The sequence below is a fragment of the Molothrus ater genome, chromosome 3, assembly GCF_012460135.2.
Source record: "Molothrus ater isolate BHLD 08-10-18 breed brown headed cowbird chromosome 3, BPBGC_Mater_1.1, whole genome shotgun sequence".
NCBI classification, from domain to species: domain Eukaryota; kingdom Metazoa; phylum Chordata; class Aves; order Passeriformes; family Icteridae; genus Molothrus; species Molothrus ater.
The window spans coordinates 71,370,126-71,387,767 of record NC_050480.2 but is presented as its reverse complement, the minus strand read 5'-3'; the positions used below and the strand labels follow the sequence as shown (position 1 = coordinate 71,387,767).

General features: G+C 41.8%; 1 protein-coding gene across 2 annotated transcripts in view; it reads left to right on the top strand.

The window, feature by feature from the left end:
• Nucleotides 1–2,421: 2,421 nt before the first annotated feature.
• Nucleotides 2,422–17,642, top strand: part of KLHL29 (kelch like family member 29) — a 389,474-nt gene continuing 374,253 nt past the window's right edge. The window contains exon 1 of one of the 2 annotated variants that reach the window (XM_036380168.2): nucleotides 2,422–2,627. The gene's annotated coding sequence lies outside the window, so the exon portion shown is untranslated. The remainder of the gene's footprint in view (nucleotides 2,628–17,642) is intronic. The other variant, XM_036380169.2, reaches the window with a different exon arrangement.

Genomic DNA, 17,642 nt, shown 5'->3' with positions numbered 1-17,642 from the left:
GTATTTTGTTTCATCAGCATTGGAAGGATCCTTATTTTCAATGTTATTATGTAGACAGAGGTTTGCTTCCCTTAAAACTCAAACTACGTAAGAATAGGGACAGGATTTCCCGAGTGCTGAGAAAGGATGGGAGCAGCAGGGGGTCTTTTCCAGTGCCAGGAATAGTGTGCCAAGCATGGGGAATTTCTCCAGATCAGGTATTCATCTTAATTTTTAAAAAAACTTGCAGGCTGTTTCTTCACTTCATCAGGAGCAGGGTGTCCCCAAACAACTTTTCAGCCCCTCGACCTTCTCTACAAAACCTGCCAGCTTTTGTCTCAGAATCAGAGCAGAGAAAAAAAGGAATTAAAAAAAATGAAGCACTTTCTTCTTAAATTACTGAAGTTACTAAAATAAAATTGAAGCAAGAAAATTAAAGTATAATGGTATATTCAATGTAATCAAATGCTTATTCTTCATGAATATGAAATTGTGATGCTAATTCTGAGTCGAACTGGTTTAGATTTAGAGCAAAGTCACTGAGGATCAAGAAATTCTCTGAAATTCATTACCTGTAACTGAATGCAGAATCTGACCCTATGTCGGCATTTGTAAATCAGGTATTTGACAAAATTTGATGGGAAAACTAAAGTCAAGATTTGAACTCTATCTTCCAGAAGTGAGAGTACAGAAGTACCTTCCTAAAATGAAAATGCAGAAAATGGTCAGTATAATAGACATATAGAGCTTCATAGCTTAAAAGTGCTGTCTAAATATTAACTAAATCCTTACTATAAACCTGTGAGGCAGATAAGATGGGAACACTTATGCTAAAAATAAATAAAACCTAGAACTGTCTCATATAACTGTAAGATTTTATTAAAAATAAACAGGGCTGGTTGGTATCCTTAACCTCAAGGTCACAAAACAAAGTACTAGGCACTGGAGGATAGCAGCAGAAGCCAGTACTCCAAAATCACTGAGTCTAATTAAGGATTCCAAAGAATCTCTGCTTTATGCTCTCTCCTGTCTCGAAGCATTCGCTGCGAGAACATTCAAATGCCACCAGGAGACTGACATGCTACTTGTTAGGTCAACAGTCCCATTGAGACTTCTTCTCATCGGCTTCGTCAGATTCTGGGCCAACCATATATGCTGGGCAAATAATGCTCCACCAGGGCAAATAGCACTGGGCAGGGCTCTCCTGTTCGAAAGGGAGAAAAGCGAGAGGGGGAAAAAACAGTGTGGAAATCAGAAGAGTGTGTTGTGTGTGCACGTGCTAAATAATTCAGCTTTAAACTGTTCTGAACTTCTGACCCTCACACTCCACTGTGATGAACAGGACTGGAGGTTTCAGTGTTAGTCCATGATATGTGAAAGACAAAAACGTATGAAGCCTGCCTGTTCCAACGTGAGGCCATATTCAGCTGAAAGCATTCTAATATTAATGATGATGGCTGGGTTTAGAACTGTTTTAGTCCACTGCAATAATTTTCATTTGTTTACAAGGTTGAGAAGAGAGAAAATGAAATTGCTCTGTTAGTGCTGCACCTTGCTTCCTCCAGGCATTGGGCAGCATGTGTCCCTTTTCCAATAAAAACATAGATTTGCCCATTTCTCTGGGTTGTGTGCTTCTCTCCCTTTCTTTGCTGGCATTTGGCACAACTGCCTTACTTCTAACACGATAGTGCATAAATGCATTTTTTTTAACCAGCAAAGTAAGGAGAAAAGAATTTGATTAGGCTTATTTTTATGCTTACAGGAAATATAAAAGACAAAGTGTTCTATGTTTAAAACTACAGCATATGCAGCTTGTGTGCACATCAGAGAGATCCCTACAAAGCAGCACACGCAGATACAAGATTATACAGGAGAGACAGATGCAGATTTCCACGAGGAAAATCTCTAGTGACTCCGAACGCGATGGATATTAAAAAAAAAAAAAATCGCGTTGTTGGGTAAGAATGCTATCAACGTATTCCAACACTCCTGTGGACTTGAAGAGGCCCGGGACCAGGACCTCGGGGAGCGGTGATTTCATAAAGCGGGGCAATATTTCTTTCCAAGTACCGCTACTTTCCCGCAGGCAGCGGGAGCGCGGTGACCTTTGGATCGCGCTGTCCCCTCACACGTACCCGCCGCGGGCCGAGGGCAGCGCTCGGGGCCCCGGCGCCGCCCGCACCTGCGCCCGGGCCAGAGAACGCGGCGAGAGCGCGGCGGGGCGGCCCCACGGGGCGGCGGCGGGGCCGGGGCTCGCTCTGTCCTCCCTCCCGGCCTCCCTCCCTCCCGCGGGGGCGGCGCGGCGGACGGGGCGGGCCGGGCCGGGCTCCACCGCCTCCCGCCGCCGCGGTGATTGGCCCGGCCCGCCCCTCGCCCCGGCGCCCAGGCCACCTCCCTCCCTGGCTAAAGCGGGCAGTAGGTGAGGGGAAGGCGGCCAGACGGGAGCATGGTCGCGGCTCCGCAGCAGCCTCCGCCGCCGCGCCGCGCCTCCCTGCCCGGCCTCCAGCGCGGCTCCCGGCGCCCGCAGCCGCGCGGGGCTCTGCGTTAGCGGCGGAGGCTGCGATGCACAAACCGCCGCTGCCGCCTCCCGCCGCCGCGCATCCTCCCGCCGCCTGAGGACGCGGCCGCCTGCGCCCCCGCGGAGGGAGGTAAGCGGCGCGGCGGTGCCCTGCGCCCGCCGAGCCCCCGCCGCCGCCCGCCCGCCGCGCCGGGCATCGCGGGGCTGGGGCTGCCCTGCGCCTGCGCTCGCTGCCCGCATTAAAAACTTCCTGCGTGCCTCCCGCTGCCTGGGGGGTGCCGTGCAGGGGCCAGCGGGCCCTCAGAATGTTGCTGTGGTGGTTTGGGTTTTTTTCCGGGGTTTTTTCATCTTGGCGTGGGGGTCTTCGCCCCCGCCGCGCACCCACAACTTCAGGCGCTCGCTCGGGGAGCGGCGGCGGCCGCGCAATTCCTCCACCCCCCCACCCTCCCCAGTCCCGGGGGCGGCGGTGTCCCCGCAGACCCCCGTCCCTCCGCGGGCGGCTGTCCCGGTGGATCCTCCATCCCATCACCGGGCCCGCTCCCGGAGCCGCCGCGGAACTGCCTGGCACGGATCGGCGCGCACCCCGCAGGCAGCCTGCTTCCCTCCCTGCCTGCTTCCCAAACGCCTCGGCCAGCCCCGTCCTCTCCTTGCGCCTGGCATGCATTCCCGTTCCCCCTTCCTGCTTCTCCACATCCCCACGCGTGATGCATACGAGGAACTTTTCAGCACGATATTGCTTAAATGTATATATATATATATTTGTGTGTATATACATATTAAAACATTTCGTACGATTCTCATGCCGATGACATGTCCTCGCCGGTGTAAGGTTTGTTTGGCTGCTGCTGTGCTTTTCCATTGATGCTTTCATGCTTTCTTTATTTTTTTTTTTTCCTTCTCTTTTCTTTTTCTTTTTTTTTTTTTTTTTTCCCCTGAGGGTTGTTTTGCTGTAACTTATCTCCGAACCCGAGTGCTGCCTGGTGCCGTTCGGAGCACAGAGGTGCATCCCTTGGGTGCCGGTTTTCGGAAGGTCTGGCTTAGGCTGAGAGGGAAAAGCTACTTTCTGTTTTGACATTGAGTGGACGTGGCGAGCTGTCCTTGTCGTGTGAGGATGCAGGTCTGTGATCCCCGGGATTTTGAGTTCATGTCTCTTTGCCTCCCCGGAGGGTGGAGGAAGGTCTGGAGGAAGGGACTTCTGGAGATGGATGGTGGTGTTTGTCGTACACTTCATAAACAGTGTGTGCTCATCGTCTCCAAGATTATTTTATTTTTCCTCCCTGGTTTCATTTATTAAACTGAAAATATCCCTTGAACGCTGGAGACAGATTTATCTCCCCACCACAACCAAAAATGATGGAGCCCTGGTCATGTAGTTGGCTGCTTGTCTTTTGTTACTGTATATGAAAACTGCATTTAAAAAATACAGCATTCTGGTAACTAGATTAAGGGGGATTTAATCACTTTTTCATCAATGAAGGAAAAAGCCATGCATGTTTGCTGCAGGCTTATTACTTGTTTAAATGGAAGATTATATAGAACATATTTCTGATAAATGAAGAAACTTTCTTTTTCCTGGTAGTCTTGAAAACAACTGAGCAGTGTGTGTGTAGGCACGTGTCAATCTCTTGCACCGATTTAAACACGTTTATCAGGTTCTTCTTTTGAGGTACTTCCAAAAACCCAAACTACGGTAGCTTTAAGGTGACTGCAGATAACAGTATTATTGTTTCTTATAATTAGCAATCTGCTGAAACTTTAAATCCTCCTTGAAAGATAGGATCTGTGTGAGAAAAAGGGTAGTGTTCCAAAAGCTTTATTCTTTTTTTATTATTGTTTGCCTCCAAACCAAAGCAACAGAGTGTCTATTATTGTTGTATTCTACCTTAAACTGCTAATAGCTTTATTTTTTTTCTCATGTGGAGAAAAATCAAGTACAGCAATATTTTACTCTGACATTTATCTGCGTCAAACTTTAGTTATGCTCGGGAGGTTGTTTAATCTTCTCTGAGTAATGTTCAGGATTGTGGTTTTTTGTTTGTTTATTCTTATAACCTGTTCTTATTGTGTGTATTTCTAGAAGTTGTCTTCAGTTTAGGATGAAATATTGGAGCTATGCAAATAATTTAGTGACCCTACCAGAATGAGACTTAGCCTGCATATGTAAACTGTGCTTTTCATTTCCTTGTTTTGCATAGCTGTTTATTTTCCCATAACATCCATGTTGCTATTTCCTAATAATGCCTAATGTATTTTAATTGAAAATTAATATTTGGTGTTTGAATAACTAACTCTGAAAAAATGAGGGTATCACTGTGATTTATTTAAAAGTGGGAAAACATCCTGTCATACCAAGTACTTGTCTTGCAAATAATGACCTGTAACACTTAATTTGGATGAAATTCTGTTCATGTTCATTTTGCATACAATGAAGGGTGTTAAATGAACTCTGAAATACAAGCTGGGCTCTTGGTCTCAAACTGCCTGACTTTCCTGCATTTGTTGTCTCCAGTAGCTTATGAAATGTGTGCACAGTGTGTCAACCTTTCCCTTAACAACAAAACCTATGAGCAAATGTTCAGTGTGAATTATATTACGGAAATAAAATATTCTATAGTTGTCATGGTTACAAATAGAGGCAGGGTTACTGGTTTTCATCTGCATGCTGGGGAGGGGGGGGATCTAGTTTTGTCACTTTTTAATTACGTTTCTATTGAGTGATGGTCATACTTCAGATACCCAATATATTAAATACATGGCACAGTGAATTAGATTTTGTCAAAGTCGTGCTGAAACGAAACAAAAAGTGGTGGTGTGCAGGAGCAAACCCTTGTTCATTTGTTTTTTTTGAAGCAGAAATCTTGAGGGAAGAAAGTAACCAGCTCTGTTTTGTCTTGGTTTCTAGATTAGCATGCTGCCGGCATTGCTGCTCTTCTTCAAACAATAATAAAAAGTATATAGTGTGTATGTTGACTGGAAATCTTCTCAATGAAAGGAGAGGGAGGCACGGATCTAGGAATTAGATGTGATTTTTGGGTTTACTGAGTGCTGTGTCTGGTGCTATCACTTTCAGTGCCTATTTGGGAGCAGAATTCATTATGCCCAGGTTTGCTGTGATAGTCTCTCCAGAGATGCTGCTCTGCTCCCACGGTCCTCCTGTGCCAGGTAGCGATCCGTGGTGTCCCTGGGAGCCACTCAGCTTTGGGGCTGCGCTGGCAGCCACCAGGATCGGGATCGTGAGTGTTTGCAGTTGTTGGCGCCTATCCCTGTGCTGTGTCTCTCCTTCTCGGTGCTCATCTGCAACTCAGTCTTGTCAATGCCTACTTGTTTTCCTGAACTTTTAATTTAGTTCTGATACCTGATGGACCCAGTTCTTCTGAAGCACGGAAAAAAAAATTTAAATAAATAAAGGGCCAAAAGAATTAATTTTTTCTTTCCCTTCTTGCCTTTGTGTGCTGTGGTGAAAACTCGCGTTACAGCATTGGTGTGGGAAAAGTCCCCCACGATCTGTAAATGGAGAGAGAAATTCCGGGCTCTCGCACCTTGTAACTTGCATCATACCCCTATTGTGCAATATTTTTTTTATCTTAGAACTCATTTGGAGTTTTCTGCTGCACTTTGAAGTTTTGGTCTCTCTTTAATATTTTTGTTGAGGTTTTCTATCATCCCTTCTTTAGGTTGAGCATGGTCTTACTTGAGTTCTTGTAATGACTTGTCCACTAAACTCCATCGATCACTTGGATTTGCTGCTGGGAACCCACACAGGGGAGGGCCTGATCCCAAAGCTGCTCTGTTTGCAGAGCCTCAACGTTATAGTGCAGCACTGAAGTCTGCATCATCTTCAGATCACTAATTCTTTGTGCTGCAGTTGAGACTTCCAGCTAGCTAAAAATCTCAGCATGGGTTAGTGACTTACTTGGTCCTGCTTTTTTGTTTTTCCTTCCAGATCTTCCATTTTGCACAGTTTGCTGATTCAGTAATCTTAAATATGGCATAGTATCATTAGATTCTGTGATTTGTGTATCTAATCACTTTCTTAATGTACTCACCTCTCGGCAGAAGAAAGACAGTGTGAAACCTATATCCTAAAGCCCATAAACATACAAATTAGATAATGTTGAATATACCTGCAGGTAACTGAATTGCTGCATTAACCCTTTGTCATATTTTTAAAATAATTTCTCTTGTTTTATGTTGGCTTACCCAGTGTGGAGAATGATTTCAACATCCTTCTGTGCAGTTAACTCTTCCATAAAGTTACTTGTAGGAAGGTGGAGCTCCTACATGGAGGCTTAAGATGCTCTTCCCAAGAAGTAAACTGTGAACAGCAAATCCAAGTGTGAGGCTGTATGAAACATAAACAGCTTTGACATGCTTCTGTCAATTCTGTGTTTCCTTTGTTACCAGAAGTACAAAGAACTCCTCCTCAGCTATAAAGACATTAAAAGGAAATAGATTAGAAATCTCTTATGGGAACGCCTTTGTCAGGTTTTTGCAAATCACCGGTGTGTCCCAGGGTGTGAATATGCATCGTGTACCTGCTACAGTGAAACCAGAGCTGGTGCCAGCGGTGCCCAGAAACCTTCCCAGTGCTGTTGTTATGCAGCCAGTTACCTCTGTGCTGTCTTGACCATCTGATAAATGACAGTAACTGAATTCCTAGTCACACTCTTCCATAAATAATTTTATATTGTGGATTAGGATATGTGGAACATGGGACCGTTTTGTCTAATTTTTATGTGCTGCTTGCTTTTTTTTTAATCTGTGATGCTTAGGTTTGGGTTTTCAGATATGCACAACTTGGATTTTGGCCATAATTGATATTAACATCAGAAAAACACAGGTTTTTTTGGTGGTCTTAAATTTCAGTTAGACTATAGTACTAGCTTACAATAATAATACTGATTCTGTGAAACAGTCTGCTGAAATATAGACAAAGACCTAGTTTAAAAGGAACTCAGTGTTCCTTTTGCAGCACTCTGTCATTTGTGTTTTTAATTCCCTGCCATCCATTACAATATGCTATGTGATGTGTAATGTTAAGTGCTGGGATTTCTGTTCAGGTTTGGTTTTTCCTGGGTTGGTCTCCAATTTTAGACCTCTCTGTAAGTACAGGTAGTACCCAGTTTGATTGGGAAGCAGATTATATCTCAAGGTGTGCAATGGAACTCGTTCAGTGCAGCAGTTTGCAAGAAAATCTGCCACTGATAAAATTCCTCTGCAACATTGCTGTTAACTAAAAGCTGTTAGGTATGCCGTGGCAGGAATGTTTCTTGGACTGTCAGAGTAGTTGAGAGATACTGTGAAGAATCCTGAGAGGTATCTGAGAGAATAACCATGTTTGGTAGTAGGACTCAAATTCAGAAGAGGCTAATTTGTTGAGCTGGACTCTATTCATATGTCTCTTCATATTTTTGGATCTTGGAGAGGGATTCATTATCAATCTCCACTCCTGTTGTTTATTTGAAAGCCCCCTAGACAAACCCAAAAACCTTCACCCCAAAACCAAGATCTGCATGACAGAGCAGACTTAGAAATCTTGGGTTTAAAGTGTGATTTAAGGCCTTTTGCTTCAGACACTTCTTAAAGTCCATGCTGATGAGTAATTAATATTTAAATCGGATAATTCTGCTCTAAGATCTGCTTTGTCAGACCTTGTTGTAGGATTTTGTTTTTGGTCTGCAAAAGCAATGCTGGCGGATTTGCAGATCGCAGCATGCTACAGCCACTCAGAGGAAGGTTTATTTTCTCAGTCTGGGGCTTAAACATGCTTTCTCCCTTAATTAGAGGGAGAAGAATTGAAATGCAGTTAGTTTTTCCAGCCACAGGTAAACCCCAGATCAAAAGGAGAGGTAAAAGAGTTCAGGAAGTTCATTGCAATAGTCACATGACATGGAATAACTTTAAAGTGGATGCAGCTGTGTTTACCTGTGCTTTGAAATCTATATGTATTGCAGAGTTTGGTTGATTTGTAGCTTGTTGAGCACCTGAATTCATTAAATGATTCTTAACATATTGTATACTTCAGAAACTTCATTTTTCACTTTCTCTTGATTTTTTTATTGTCTCTCGCCTGCCAAGGGTGGAACAATGCCAAATTGGAACACTTCATATTACAAAATGTTGTTGGGTATATAAATGTCTGGAAAATACTTTTGAAACTATATGAAATGCTGCAGAATGAAGTTAAGCAGTATCTTTTAAACCTTATTCATTAACTCTTGTTAAAGTTTGGAAGAGCAGTAGCAGAAAAGATGCTAATTCTGTATGAAGTTTATGTTCTAATACAAGCAGTAGAGCACAAAAATATACGTGTATGTGAAATGTATAAACTAATTCAGCTGTATTGACCTATACACAATGAAATGGCTCCTTGGCAGTGCCTATAATATTAAGTGTATCCTTAATATGGGGTGGCTCAGTAGAGCTCTTTGGCATGAAGTTTTTGCTTGATTATGAGGGCCGGGAACTGTGATGGCACTGGAAGTTGGTTCTTCTGGTTGAGGCTTTTTTACTTTTGCCCTCTTGAGTGGCTTTTTAAAAAGACTAGTTGGACATTATAAGGGATATCTCTGAAGACTCTGTGAATGAAAGAAGGAAAATAATAGAAGAAACGCTTTTCCTACTGGCAGTAAAATTTACTGGAGTAGGGAGAAATTTCTGGAAGGTTGGAGTAAGTGACTGCTTGATTATGAGATACTGGTTATATTTTAAGGGTTTTATTTAAAAACTGGATCATATAAATAACTACTTCAAAGATGCATCTTGTTTCTTTCTCATCCTCTCTTCTCAATTGTGGATAGGAGTAGATGCAGCAAAGCCTAGCCAGATGTTCCTCATGACAGTGGTCTGCCCTGCTTTCCCGAAACCCCAGACAGTGGGTTTCTCCCCAGTTGTGCAAACAGCTCAATAGATTACATCTGAAAAGCCTCTCTACTACCACAGACACTTTGCAATCCATCCTACTCAGAGTAGAGAAATACCAGAAACACTGAGGATATTGTGTGATGAGAGGTTATGAAAAATGCTGTGCCTTCTTCCTGTAGAAGGGCACTAAAAGTGTGTGACTAACACACCCAGGTCATCTCTGACAGACTTGCTAATAAAATGCAAGGCAAACTGTTAAATGTACTGCACTGCCCTCTTTATTATGCTATTTTTGGCTGATCATATGAGGAAAGTATGTATCATTTAAACAAAAGTCACTGCTCTGTCTTCCCTTCTTTCTCACCCCCACACTGTTTCACATTTCTAAACATTGAGCATACCAATCAATATTCCATTAAGAGGAGAATTAACTTGGGAGAAGCTTGCATGTATTTGCATGTAGTAGCTTATTTCTTGGTCTGTGGCTTTGTGTTGCCTTTCCCCAGTGTCATTCTTTTTTTTTAAGAACACTCCAAATATTTGTGCAATTACTTCTAGTAGTGAGGTTTGCCATGCCCCATCTTAATTTTGTCAATATGAATTGCTGGTAGAGCTGTCTGCAATGCCCTGCTTGCAGGCAACATCAGTCAAATGTTTGTAGTTACCTTTTTGCTTCTGTTTTACAATAGCTGGGCATCAAGGTACTAGGCTTCAGATCAAATGTTGCCCCCGGTTACACACATGTAGTTAACAGAAATCAATGTTGCATAGGCGTAAATGAAAGTTGGGTTTGATCTTTGGTGAGTTAACTCTTATCTCGTCTACATTGATGCTAGTCTAGATTTTCTGCAGGCTGGATTGAATGCCCATTCTCAAATTCAGAATTTGTGAGGTTTTGGCTGTCTGTGCCAACCTTTAATTCCTTATGGTCTTTGTATGAGACTGAAAGTAAAAACCTCCCGCTTGCTTTCTGAGGTCTGAGCCTTAAGACTGCAAACAAATGTAATGAGATGTGATTAAAAGCTGCCTGTAGCACATAAGAGTGTGGGTTGTGGCTGCGTGGGACCTCCTGGGGAACCTCTCAGTTGATCTTGATGTGTGAATTGTCACAGGAGCTGCTGAACTGTGGACCAAATCCCGATCTAGTTAACACCTGTGGAGCTGACATATTCCAATATGTATCTGATGTTGCACCGTGCTTCTCTACCCTGAGGAACAAATCACTTGTGAAATTCAACTGTGAAGGTCTTGAGGTCGAAGAAAAAGTCTGCAAATCTCAGTAGATGACAGCAAATGCAAGAGAGGGGGAAGGAAATATTTGCTAGTTTCTGATGTGTATGGTCCAGCTGCTTCAGTACTCTTTCTTCTTTCCCCTCAGTTCTGTAGTTTATAAAATGGGCCAAATTTGTCCTTGGCCTAGATCCGTGCAGTCAAACAACGTTACATTTGGTATAGTGAAAACATTAGATAAATGTTCTACCCATTCTTTCAAAGTTTATTGAATCTTTGAAATAAAGCCTCCTTCCTAGTATGTTTTTTCCTTTTTGAAAGAAAAGTGCATAGTTTTATGATTAAACTTCTGGACAGTTTGAGTTTTGCAACATTACAGCCTCATCTCTCTGAGAACTAAAAGGTAATGAGAAGTTGTGGCCAATATTTGAGTTACTTGGAGAAGGTAAAAAAAGAGCCCAGAAACGGTGTAGGAATTAAGGAAATAATAAGGCTTGCCTGAGGTCTCTAACATGTGAGATTGACTTTTGAAGTGATACTTGGATACAGAGCTGCAGCCAGAGATGAAGGGAGAATTATGATTGCCCTAATACTCTTTATTTTGGTTTGCTTTTCCTCTGTCTCAGAGAAAATTTTTGAAAGCCCATTTGTGTGTGTATAGGGTATGTTCTTGCTAAAAAAGAAATTGAAGCAAGTTTTCCTTAAATTCACTGTTTCAATATCACACTTGAACAGTTCACAGCAGCATCCTTCAAGCCTTCTAAAAACTATTCTTAGACAAATATTGTTGTTGCAGCAGCTAAGTTACTGAAGTATTGTATTTCAAGAATAATACAAGTAAAACAAAAACCCCAACCTTTGTGCCATGCTGGCATCTTTATTCAAAGAACTGCATACAGCTGCAGCGCTCTGATGGCAGAGTTGAGGGAGCGTGGGCTGGGGATCAAGAATGGCACCCTGTTGGATCAGGTTGAGAGGTTTAAACACTAATTCATGATGGAAGTGCAGGTGCAGCTTGAGCCCAGGCATCTCCTGCTGGAGGTGATGGTTAACCAGGGCATCATCAGGCACTCATCTGGGGAGGCCAGGGGTCTGATTAGACTCCTGCTGGAAGTCCTTGTTAACCATTGCCTTCCCATTTTTAGGCTGCACTGTTTATCAGGCAGTTATTCAACTTTGCAAAAACATGAACAGGCTCAGATTTCCTCAAGATATTTACTAAAATGGCATCACACATGAGTTAGAAGAAGTCTTTTCCTGTCTAAATATTATCTTGTGAAATTAGAATCTATCAGTTCATGGCTTTCAGTAGACCAGTCATCTCTTGAATTTGACTATAGCCACTTCAGGGTTGGCTTAAGTGGATAGTTTTACTCTAGAAACAAAGCATGAAACCCTTATTTTTATGTAAAAGAGATTGCAAATTTAACAACAGTCAGAACTGTTCAGCCTTGAGCCATCTTGATTAGAAAATTGAAAGATTATAAAACCTCAAGATTAACCACCAGGATAAGATCCAAGAAATGTCAGTGCTCATTTTACCTAGATAATATTACTTTTAATTTTAGGCAAAAATTTAGGATTAATGTCTGGGCATCGTGTGTATAACTATTACATGCACAAATAGACCATTTAATCTTGGCTTGCTCTATCTAATGAAACAAATATGTTTCACTGTAACTGCAGTCAACATAATGTTTAGAGATGCTTACAAGAATGATTATCAGACAGCTCATACAGGAGAACACCAAGTGACAGCATTGCTCTGTGAAACTCATGGCCTCTGTCTTCAGAAAAAATGGTGAATGTAACTCTGAATCTCTGTGTGGGCTGTTGGCCAAAAAGAATTTTGCACAAAAAGTTTCTGACCTTCGCCAGGCCCGGAGCAGGTTCTAAGCATTGGTATCTGACCTGACTGCCACTAGAGAGGGAAGGAGCTCTGTACAGAGCAGGGATGCAGGACTTGGATAAAGGCACGTGTCAAATAAATGAGTGGGTTTTGATAGTTTTTTGGGTTCTTTTTTTTCTGAGGGCATGAATGTTAAATCATATAATTTCTTTAAACCCACCAACTTTGTGAGTGAAGTTTTGTTGCCCAGAAACATCTATAAAAAGACAGAAATGCTCTACATTCTGTGTATGGAGGAAAGTTGCAAATATTTTTGCCATAAAGCAACAGTTAACTGCAAATTGTACTGTGGAATCTGGAAACAAATACCTAACCATCCTGAGGAACCAAGAAAGTGCCATATTCTCTATGAAATAGAAGCACTAAGACCTTCCAGGGAAAGCTGGAAAGCTGTGGAGTTGTTCCATTTTCCTTCATGTGACCTCATGAAGGTGACCTCAGTGTTCTTGTGTGGCTTTTTATTTAGCTGCCACTCTGAAGCTTTGCTGCCGCGCACACACACAGAGAAAAAGTATCCCTAGAAACTATGTGGGGTCATCTTGAGTTCTGTGTATAACTGCAGCTTTTTTTGGCTGCTTTAGGGTCAGGCCTGTGCAGTCCCATCTGCTTGGTAGCTCTCTCCTCTTCCAGTGTGGCTGGTTTACCAAAGCAGTCTGCTTTACATATATCTATATAAATATTCTCAGAGTAGCTGTACATGCACTCTGCTCCCAAGTTGCTGCATTATCTCTTCTGTCACTGCATCTTAAACCTTCAGCTCTCTTTTTTTAGATATATCTTGTTTCAGATTAATAAAGCACCACCCACAATTATTGAGCATCTGAAGGATCAAGCACATCATGTTAACTTCAGTTTATATTTGAGGGGTTTTTTTTTTCGGTCTTTGATTTTTCTGTTGAGGCAATAAACTCTTCTGGAACAAGGGCTGTTATTTTTTTGCCTGTACAGTTAGAGCTGCCTCCCTAGTTGTGCCTGGTACTTTAACAGCACAAAAATGATTCATAAGCTCTGTAAATGCTGTTCTTTTCCACCCCTCCTTTCTCCTGTTCAGTCGACAAAGATTCTGTTATGCTGAGGCAAAGGAGAACTTTTCAGTTTCTCTTAATTATTTATTTTTTAAGATGAAAATATATCCTAGAGAGGTAAAATGAATGTTACATAATGTTCTGATTTCTATTTTAACAGGATTTAAAAAAAAATTTGAGATTATTCTAATCCAGGGATAGTGAGCAGTAAAACAGGCTTGTTAGTCAGGGCTGTATCTGTTTCTTCTGGAAGGCAAGTATGTGCTTTGTCTCACTCCATTAAAAATAGTAATCCCAGGAATATATTGAAGGCTCCTAACTATTTCGGAGGTGGTTGTTGATGTAGAGGTCCACAGTCACGCCCACCAGAGGGCATTTTATCACCAGTTTCTTGGGGAAAAAGTTTTTTTTCCTTAAGTCATGAATAAAGTAGTAAATATTGGACGGGAAAGCAATGTATGAAACATTGTACAGATAGCTTTTTTGTTTATATATAAATACATATGCTTATTTCCTGGCTGTATTTATATGTAAATAAGTAATGATGTAGGCTTGAATGGTTGGGTTTCCCCTCTGCTTTCTAAATACTTTCTAATTTTACTTAGGGATAATCTGGGGGAGAAAGGAATTCCTTAAAGCTCTCCCACAGCTGGTGTAGCCATTGGTTACCAGGACTCTGCCCTACCTTCCACACAAGTGCAGCAGATGCTCTGGATGATTGCAGTGTAGCCTTGCTCTCCCTCTCCAGGGCACTCGGAAGCAGAGGCTGCTGTTCAGGAGCCCTACTCATTTAGGAGGCTGGAATTTGTGAATATAGTTCATAGCGAAGCCCCTGGATCTAAAGGAAGCACTTGGCAGCTGGGGAAGTGTACATCTGCCAGATGGACCTGACATCTTGTGTTTGGCAGCAGTTAATGCTAAGGCATGATATGCAAAATACAAGGATGACAGCTAGGAAATGAATTTTTATTCTAAAAACTGTGTTTTGATTTTGGTTTTTGCTTTTTTACTCATCTGTTTTCCATTATGAAATAAAGCTCTGCAGGAAGGGAAAAAAGAAATCTGCTCCTGAAAATACCTTTTCTGGCCAGTTTTCAGGGTGTTTCCTCATGAAGCTGACATCTGTGCTGAAGGTTGGGCTGCCCTAGTTCAGATGTGTGACCTTCGTGGGCCTGATACAGCACATAAAATGTGATTAATTCCCTTCGATTCCCTATGGATAAATAGATTCTCTCCAGCAGAGCCCCTGTGACTTGTTTGCAGTCTCAGCAGAGGCCTGGGGTCATCTGAGACCAAGCTGCAAACCCAGGCAGGGCTCTGAATAGCCTGTGCTGGGACAAGCAGGCAGAGCAGTGGTAAAAGCCTTTCTCTGTGCAGGACATTCTCTGTGTCTGTGTGGGATGTGCTCTGAATGATTTGATTGGAGATTTGGAGACTCTGTGATCTTTGAGAATGTGGCCCTTATCCACAGAGGACAGTGATCTTGTTTGGGATGAAGGAGGCCAAGATTCAAGGCAAGAGTGTAGTTCTTTGGAGCACAACCTCTGGGCAGGTGCCTGCAGTAGGGATGGATGCACCGTCTGTTTCATGTGCTGCTAGTGGGGAGGCACAAGGTGCTCTGGTTTCCCCTGATCCCAAGGGTTTCATGGTGCTCTGGTGTGAACACTCTTCTATGCAAAATGAGGTGAAGACCCTCAACCAAGTGGTGTCTGCGGGGCTGTGTGGAAACAATTGCTCAGACCTTAAAATGACTGCAATGAAAAAGTGAGGTGAAGGATTAATCAAGACTAACTGTGCTTCATCAGCAGCAGGCAGTCTCCTACTAAACTACCTCAATGTTTTTCATCCTCTTTTTTCAGATGATATATCCTTCAGCCAGGAAATATTTTTTTTTCCAGCAGTTAGTGTCTGTGCAAATAAATGACCTATAAAAGAATTTTATTAATTCTCTAGGACTAAAACTTTGAATAACATTTTTAGCAAGATAAATTTGCTTTCTAGAACTGTCCAGATGATTTGATAAAGACCTATGTCTTTGCCACCTTGTCATCACTGAATTTAGTAGCTTAATATCTCCAAGGGTTGTAAAAGATATCTTGTGGTTAAGACTTGAGAGAGTTGTGGGGTTTTATTACTATTTGAGGGCTCGAGTGTAAATTAGTGTTAAAAGGACTTTGGATGTGAATCTGTATTTTGTTTCCTTGGGTTTTAATTTTGCCTGTGGTGATGAGCTGGACCACATATAAATGTGGGGACCCAACTGTAAAGACTTAAGGGAGGGAGTGTTGTTGTACTGGGTGAGTTAGTCTGCTAAGAACTTTGCTATCATAAAAAAAATCCAAATCTGTTCAGGTAAAAAAAAAAGTAGATGGCAGCACTAAGCTGTTCTGAAGGAGAGAGAATCTGAAGGTAGGAAAGATGGAAAAGCCTGTTAAATCTGCAATTATTGCAACAGTGCAGAGCTCCCACAACATGATAGCAACTCACATTAGCAAAAGAACCTTGCAATCTGGTTTCCCTGCTGTTGTGTTGGGAGTAGATGCTACTGTTTCTTCTCATTTCATTAGGAAGGACCATGTGAGGTCTCAGTGTAACTCTGAGCTAAAACAAGCTCATATCTAGGTTTCCTACAGAGTGACTTAAGGATTTGACCTGACTGCTGTTTGTATCTTGGTGCTGACTTGTTAGCACTATTGTTATTGTATCAGAAACGATTCCTTTGCTTCCAAGGTATGTTCAAAGGCATATGTAACCTCAACATATTTTCATTGAGGCATGTAGGTCTGTGGCAAAGTTCTTGAGTTATTTGTTCTGTTAGTAGGACTACATAGCCAATAGTGTTTTTCTGACGGATTTAGCCAATACCAGACTGAAATCTTATAAAGATGCTGATTATTCTGCATTTGAATTAGTATTTTAATGTGCCTCAGCAGAAGCCTTTTATATTAAAAAGAACGACTTGTCACCTTTTGCTTACTTTGCTGCTTTTCCCAGTCTGATGTCAAACACTGATTTAAGGCACTTCTGGAAGAGGAGGGGGAGGAGATGCTTGCCTTGGAGCCAGGTGACTGCCTTGCTTGAAATCTGTTTCTGAGCAGCAAAAGACTGTCTTTGCATTTTGTGAACTCCAAAATAAGGCAAGCAAAAAACCAAGTTCACTGTTTTTGTTATTGTACTTAGGCTTTGAGGCGGCAAATAAACTAAGGAGTTGGCAGCATTGTGAGGGCATAAAACTTGAATGCTTTCAGGACATTCAGCTTTGAACAGGATGGTAGAAAATCCATGTGTTTTTAATTACCAAACTAGCTGTTTCCAACGTTTTGTCTGACCAGCGCTCTCTTTAGGGAGCAGGAGAGGCTGCTGATGGTGCAGAAGGTGAGCTGCTTGGACTCTAGTCAGGCTGGGTGCTGTGACAGCTTCCCTGCGAAAGCCTGTTCTAGTGCTCAGCCACTCTCTCAGTGAAGAACCTCTTCCTAGTGTCTAATCTGAACTTTTTTTGATCTTCTTTTGCAAATGGAAAACTAGTTGTGTAGATGGATATTTAGTGTAGCTAATCAGAAAACCCTCAAAATAATGTAAGAACCAATAAATTCACAAAAAGGAAAAAAAAAAGAAACAACAAACCCAACCAAAAAAACTCAACCCAAGAATTTTTTACATGGGTTGATTTGTAACTTCTGCACTGAAAGTAACTAACTTTATATGGTGGTGATTGCATGTATTGTTTGTTATTATAAGTATTATAGGAATTTGGCAGGGTTTAAGACTGCTAAAATAAACTGTTATTTTAGGAAACAGCAAGTAAGTTCTGCTTCTGGAGAAATAGATATGTTTTGAGTACATAATTTTTAATATTACAGTTTTTATATTTTCTTGAGCAGCTAAGGCGGTTAATTGATATACACTAGGAATGAACTTGTTTATCACATGGATCTTATTGGTCCAGTTGTGACCTCAGAAAGATAGGAAATATGATATTTTTATGTCTGAATTTAAGTTTGTGATACTCCTTATTTTAAAAAAATTTTTAACTTAGTGTTTTTTTGGAAAAAAATATTCAGTGCTTTTAAAGGTCTTAATTTGTTGTGTCCCGATGAAGCCTAAAAACAGACTGACC